Genomic DNA, 8,094 nt, shown 5'->3' on the forward strand with positions numbered 1-8,094 from the left:
GCTGGCATCACTGACACTGCAGAGCTCTTAATCATGGTCAGGGAGAGAAACGTTCACTTTAAAAACCTTCCTACAGAGTGGAAACAAGCCCACCAGCCTAACAAGTCCACACCGACCCTCAGAGCACCCCATCCAGACCCGGCCCCTATTACTCACCTAATCCACACAATGGGCAATTTAGAATGGCCAATTCACCTAGCCTGCACAGCTTAGGTCTGTGGGTGGAAAGTGGACGACCTGGAGGAAACCCACGCAAACACCAGAGAATATGCAAACACCACACAGACAGTCACCTGAGGGTAGAATTGAGCCGACATCACAGGGGCTGTGAGGCAGCAGTGTTAACCACTGAGCCACTGTGCCACCCAAAGATGTCCCTACTGGAAAGGAAAAGGTTCAGATGAATATGTTAAAGGGTTTTGAGCAATGTGACAAGTTGGAGACATGACACCATGGAGAGACTGTCAGAAGAATGTGAATATTAAAATGGAAGTGTTACCACATCAGAAAATAGAGTAGGTCACTGCATACAAGGGCAATGGGGACTCAGTCTGAACTGGGGAACATTACATTGCACTTATTGCAGCTCAAAACTGGGCATCCATGTGGTGAAGTAAACCACAGCAGCAGCAGCAGAATTGTATTCCACCAGAATCTGTGACTCTTTGTCCCGGATAATCCCTCAGTCTATGATTCCCATGAAGCTGATCAATGGCTCAGTGACGAGTGCGGGCAAACATGCCGGGGTCAGAATCATGTGTACTTGAAACTGATGCCAACCCGTTATAGCTACTGCATTCAACTGCTTGCATTACAGACAGCAGAACTGACACGTTACAGACAGGGTGGAATGATTGCAAGATCAACAGACCAACTATCCTGCTACAGCCAGTCATAAATGGTGATGGGGGCAGCAGGAACTGCTGATGCTGAAGGCTGAGATAACAAGCTGTGGAGTTGGATGAACACAGCAGGCCAGGCAGCACCAAAGGAGCAGGAAAGCTGATGTTTCAGGTCTGGACCCTTCTTCAGAAAATAAGTAGGGGAACAGAGCTCTGAAATAGAGAGAGGGGGAGGCAGTGATAGAAGGTAGATAGTGGAGCAGATAGGTGGAGAGAGGATGGACAGGTCAAGGAGTTGGGGATGAAGCCAGTAAAGGTGAGCTAGGTAGGGAGATTTGACGGGGGTTGGTCAGTGAGGAGGGAGGGGCGGGTAGTGGGATGGAAGACGGACAGGTCGAGGAGGCAGGAATGAGACTAGTAGAGGTGAGGTTAGTGTAGGTGGGAAGCGGGGGTGGGGGTTGGTCAGTGAGGGGGGATTGTAGGTGCTCCACAAAGCAGTCTCCAAGCATCTGAGATAACACGGTGTGAAGCTGGATGAACACAGCAGGCCAAGCAGATTCAGGGGAGCAGGAAATTTTGACGTTTCAGGTCGGGACCCTTATTCAAAAATGGGTGAGAGGAAGGGGATTCTTAAATAAATAGGGAGATAGGGAGGCGGATAGAAGATGGATAAAGGAGAAGATAGGGTGAAAGGAGACAGACAGGTCAAAGAGTTGGGCTTAGAACCAGTGAAGGTGACTGTTGGTGTGGCGTTAAGGGGAGATAGGTCAGTCCAGGGAGGATGGATAGGTCGGGAGGGTGTTGGGTGAGGAGAGTGGATCGGGGATGGTGGTGGGGCTTGAGATGGGAGGAATAGTTAGGGAGGCAGGGACTAGCTGGGCTGGTTTTGGCATGTGGTCGAGTGAGGGGAGATTTTGAAGCTTGTGAAATCCACATTGATACCCTTGGGCTGCAGGGTTCCCAAGCGAAATATGAGATGCTGTTCCTGCATCTTTCAGGTGGCATCATTGTGGCAATGCAGGAGGCCCAGGATGGACATGCCATCCGAGGAGTTTGTGGGCGGGGGGCGGGGGTGGAAATTGAAATGGTTCGCGACTGGAAGGTGTAGTTGTTTGTTGCGAACAGAGCATAGGTGTTCCGCAAAGTGGTCCCCAAGCCTCCGTTTGGTTTCCCCGATGTAGAGGAGGCCACAACGGGAACAGCGGATACAGTACATAACATTGACAGATGCGCAGTTGAACAACTGTTTGATGTGAAAAGTCTTCCTCGGGCCTGGGATGGGGGTGAAGGGGGAGATATAGGGGCAGGCATGGCACTTGCTTCAGTTGCAGGGAAACATGCCAGGGGTGGTGGGGCTGGAGAGCAGTGTGGAGCGGACAAGGGAGTCACAGAGAGAGTGGTCCTTCCGGAAAGCAGACAAGGGTACGAACGGAAAAATATCTTTGGTGGTGAGGTCGGATTGCAGATGGCAGAAATGTCAGACGAAGATGCGTTGGATTTGGAGGTTGGTCAGGTGGTATGTGAGGACGATGGGTATTTAATTTTGGTTATTATTGCGAATAGCGGGTGTGAGGGATGAGTTGGGGGAAATGCGGGATACACGGTCGAGGGTATTTTTGATCACTGTGGAGGGGAAGTTGCGGTTTTTGAAAAAAGACGACATCTGGGATGTTTGGGAGTATCATAGACCGAGACATCTTTGTCAAAGATCATCAGTCTCCTTTGCTTTGCGCAGAACATCTTCTGTTTCTCCAACCTGACCTTACAATTAATATCCCTCAGTTCCTGAATCAATCTGATCAATCTCCTTTCAATCACTCCACAGACCCTCACATCCTTTGTGCACACCACCTGTTTGTGCGGACCCGAATGCTCTGTGTTCAAGTGGGTGATGTTATCACACACGGGCAATTGCTCAGTGACATCACCCTGAATCCTGGGCATTTCATGAACTGTGGGTTTCCTCTGACCCCAGTGGTTCTGATATCTTTTGAGCTGCAGACTCCAGCATTTGATTTTAAAGTTGAAGACAATGTAATTATTTCATTATTTTTAACCAGTAATGTACACATTTTGTATCAGAGATAATAGGAACTGCAGATGCTGGAGAATCCGAGATAACAAAGTGTGGAGCTGGATGAACACAGAAGGCGAAGCAACATCTTAGAAGCACAAAATCTGACGTTTCGGGCTTAGACCCTTCATCAGAAAAGCGGAATGGGGAGAGGGTTCTGATATAAATAGGGAGCGAGGGAGAGGCAGATCAAAGATGGATAGAGGAGAAGATAGCTGGAGAGGCAAAGGCGGCAGAAAAAACTGCTCAATGTCCTAACGTGACTGCCATTCGTGGATGTGTGGGTGAATGAGGACAAAGGTGAGCCCCTTACTGAGGACTAACCGTTTGACCTCAGTCAGTGGGAGGTCTGGGGAGATGGTGGAAATTCGGCAGGGCTCAGCGTGGCTGTGTCCTCTGGGGCTGCTGACTGTGGACTGCTTGGCCTGCTGTGTTCATCCAGCTCCACGCTTTGTTATCTCATGTACATATTTTGCTTCACGTGCTGTTCTCAGTTATCTGACTCCGGTACTGGTGTGATGTAAATCACGTCCCACTAACTTGAGTATTTTGCAGAGGTGACAAAGAAGGTTGATGAAGGCAGAGAGGGTAAACATTGTTTGGATGCACTTCGGAAAGGTGTTCGAAAAGGTTCCTCATGGTAGACTGGTTAGATCACATGGAATCCAGTGGAAGCTAGTGGTTTGGATCCAAGTCTGGCTTGAAGGCAGGAGGCACAGAGTGACGGTAGAGTGTTATATTTCGGACTGGAGACCTGTGACCTGTGGTGTGTCACAAGAATCAGTGCTGGGACACTGCTTATCCATAACTTTATATAAATCATTTAGATGGAAGCATAGGAGGGATGGTTAGTAAGTTTGCAGATGGCCCCAAAATTCATGTTGTTGTGGACAGTGAGGAATGTTATCTCAGAGTACAACGGGACCTTGATCAGATGGGCCAATGGGCCAAGGAGTGGCAGAGTTCAGATAAATGTGATGTGATGCGATTTGGTAAGGCAAGCTCGGGCAGGACTTATAAGTTAATGGGAGGGCCTTGGGGAGTGTCACCAAACAGAGACATTGGGGTGCAGATGCATAGTTCCTTGAAAGCGGAGTCACAGTTCGACAGGGTGGCGAAGGCGGCATTTGGCATGCTTGCTTTTATTCATCAATGTATTGTGTATCGGGGTTTGGGTGTTACGATGCAGATGTACAGAACATTGCCACCTTTAGAATACTGCACTCAGTTATAATATCCCTGCTACAGGAAAGTTGTTTAACTGAAAGGTTTCAGAAAAAAAAAGACTTACAAGGATGGTGCTTTGAATGAATGGTTTGAGCTACTGGGAGAGGAGGCTGAATAGGCCGGAACTGATTCCCTGGAACGTTATAGGCTGAGGCGTGACCTTACAGAGGTTTATAAAATCATGAGGGGCTTGGATGGGGTGAATTGTCAATATCTTTTCCTCAAGGAAAGGAATCCAAACCTGAGAGCATGGGTTTAAGTTGATAGGCGAAAGATTTAAAAGGGACCTGAGGGACAGTTTTACATGTAGAGAATGCTGCATGTATTGAGGAGGTGGTACAATCACAGCTCTTAAACAGCATCAGGATTGGGAAATGAATGGGAAGGGAACAGAGGGATACGGGCCAAATGCTGGCAAATGGGACTAAAATAATTTAGGATATCTGGTTCGAATAGACAAGTTGCAGCAATCAGCCTGTTTCCATCCTTTATATCTCTACAGCTCTTGGATCTTAATTTGCAATTCGAAATTACCAGATTGTAATTGGAATGTTTGGAGTCGAAGCCAAACCATTTGTGACTTATTCAATGTACTGAACTTAATATCCAGCATCACGCTGCTCATTTCCATGAAGGGCGGGGAGTGACGTTCAGGATGTTGGAGTGGTTTGGGGACCAGAGTTCATATATTCCAGGTCAGATGGATTAGTCTAAGAAATTCTGTTTGTAACTGTGACCCAGTACTTCCTGACAGGGATATTACTTGATCAGAATTAGAATTTGTTTCAAGTATTTGATTTGATTTGAGAAGAGGCAGGCATTTATTGCTTTGCAAACAGTTCAGTTTGCTTAGTGCACAGAATAGAACAGCACAAAAATCAGACCCTTTTAGCAACTGCAGGCACATTGACACTGCAGGCAGTTACACATTCCAAAGAAACAGACAGGGTGGGATGGGTTTGGAGGGCAGGGGATGGTGATTCGCCTGTTTTTTGTGACAAAGAGTCACATTTATCAAGGGAGGTAGACCCACCATCTTCAGCGGGTGGTTCCTTGCGGCCGTGCACTGCCTGAGAGGGCGCTGGAAGCAGAATCATTCATGGCCCTCAGGAGAGAGTTGAATGATGAGAGATTTACAGGGCATCGGGAAGGACGGGTGAAATTACCCGGACAAACAGCTGATGCAGACAGTGACAGGCTGAAGCACCTTCCTCTGTGCTGGGACATTCTCTGAGTGTGCAGTTCTGTCCCGATTGTTGCTGCAATCTCACTGACCCGCTGCTAGTCATGGAGCTGGTTGATGAGGCTTGTTATTGACGTCAGCTCTGCCCTATCTCATCTGATTGGTACATTTCCGATGATCGACATTCACTACGAAGATTTTTTCACAGAAAAGTGATGCAAAAGCACTGGTGCAAACTGACTTGTTTGCCCTGGTTAAGAGGCCCAGGTAACCATCCCAACACCCACAAACGAAGCTGCATTAGAACATTATTCCAACGAGCCACCACACACTGCAGCACAAAGGAACTATGCAGAGCAGAGGAAAATCACCCACACAGCGTATTCAAAAAGAATGTGTACCCTATGAACACAGTCCGCCGATTTCTCAGCAACAAACCCAAACAAACAGACAAAACGGGCTCAGAAACCAGAACCACTCTCCCCTACATCAAAGACATTTCCGAAATGACTGCCAGACTACTCGGACCCCTTGGCATCAATCTAGCCCACAAACCCACCAACACACTAAAACAGCAGCTAATGAACTTAAAAGACCCTATACAGATAACAAATAAAACGAACGTCATCTACAAAATACCTTGCAAGAACTGTGACAAACACGACATTGGACAAACTGGCAGGAAGCGAGCCACCAGGGTACATGAACATCAACTAGCCACAAAACGACATGACCCACTATCACTCGTATCCTTCCATACAGATAAGGAAGGACACCACTTTGACTGGGACAACACATCCATCCTAGGACAAGCCAAACAGAGACATGCACGAGAATTCCTAGAAGCATGGCATTCCAACCGGAACTCCATCAACAAACACATTGATTTGGAGCCAATCTACCATCCCCTGAGAAAAAGAACAGGAAATGACATCACCAACCCAAGGAAACCTAACCAGATAAATAGAAAGCGGGACATAACACCAGCGCTTCGTCGGAGGCTCACTGATGATGTTACTAGAAAGGTGACGAAACGTCTGAAAACTAACCTTCCAGCTCAGCGAGCAAACTCACATCCAGGAGCTTTCTCCATCCTCTCCATGCATTGTTGTGGTATTGCAGTGTTCCCAGGAATGGTGCAATCTTATTAAACCAATTTTAAAAGCAGACTGATCAAAACTTTCAAAATTCTAGGCGTAAACACCTTGTTATCTCAGATTCTCCAGCATTTGAAGTTCCTACAATCCTTGAAGAACTATATGCTGGGATATGCTCAATGCTCTGGAACCATAATCATGGAATTCCTACAGTGTGGAAACAGGCTCTTCAGCCCAACAAGTCCACACCAAACCTCACAGCATCCCAGCCAGACCTATAACCCTCCTAATGTACCCCTCCCTGAATACAACAGGCAATTTAGCACAGCCAATCCACCTAACCTGCACATCTTTGGACTGTGGGAGGAAACCCACGCAGACACGGGGAGAATGTGCAGACTCCACACAGGCAGTCACCCAAGGCTGAAATTGAACCCGGGTCCGAGTGCTGTGAGGCAGCAGTGCTAAACACTGAGCCACCATGCCACTAAAATGCTTTCTCTCAGTACTTTCACCCAACTTTCTCTAAATATGCTTGTTTCAAGGTAAATGTTAATCTCTCCTTTTATGTATGTTCAGCACTTGCTCTGAATGTTATCACCTCATCCCTGGTACATACTGCACCTTCCCACCAACACCCTCCCTGAATATTCACACAGGGCATCAGAAGTAAAAGAAAATCACCTGCTAACACTACCTCACTACAAATAGCATTTCAGAAAAAAATGCTATCGAAGTATTCACTAGTTTTGAATTTGATGATGATGACTTGGATGTATTGAACGAGAGATTTTGGGAACACTGTGAGCCAGGAAAGGAAATGGTGCATACAATGCACATTTTTCATTTGAGTGCAAGAACAACCAATCAGTCAGGTGTGCATGTGACTGCTTCATTTTTCTCAAGTCGAGGCCTGTGAGTTTAATCAGATTACTGACTCACTGATGTGGGACACAACTGCGAATGACCAAGTCAGGTGGCATATTACGCCAAAAGCCAATTCTCACATTAGCCAGACCAATAGATATTTGCACATCTTGCAGAGTGAAATAAAAATGCTACATCAAGATGCAGAATTGCCTGTCCACAAAGTACATTCTTGCTGTCAGAACTCTACATGCTTTTCAGCACCTGAGACATGTTCTGCTCAGGGCCTGGCACAATATCTCTGCCTTACCCTGGCATTTTTGCACTTTGATGTCTCAACTAGAATTTAATGTCTCACAGTGCTCCTGTCTTGCCTGGTTGCTTATCACAGACATAAGTCAGGCAGCTTAGCATCGTTATTACCAGCAGTCAGTCAAGGGCTGGTCAGCAGCTGTGGCAACTAATGCATTTTTTTTCACCAAATGGTCACGTCTCCAAGTCTCAGGGAAACAGTTCTCAGTCAGGGCAAGGGAGACAGGATTCAGTCAGGGGATCCTGACACAGCATGTCCAAGGAATCATTCGATATCAGCCCAGGGACTTTGACACTGTCAGTCAGCCATTTGGGGCAATCAGGATCAGGGAATCTGTATCACTACAGTACAGAGAGGTGGCCACACTCACTACTAATTATTCTCAAAATGCTGCAATAGACTTGTTGAGCCTGAATTATGTTCATCAATCCAAGCTGACCCTCTCCATTCCTGCCATTGGAGGTCAGTTTGATGAAATTCTCAAGGTTTTC

This window comes from Stegostoma tigrinum, chromosome 7, assembly GCF_030684315.1.
Source record: "Stegostoma tigrinum isolate sSteTig4 chromosome 7, sSteTig4.hap1, whole genome shotgun sequence".
Lineage (NCBI taxonomy): Eukaryota > Metazoa > Chordata > Chondrichthyes > Orectolobiformes > Stegostomatidae > Stegostoma > Stegostoma tigrinum.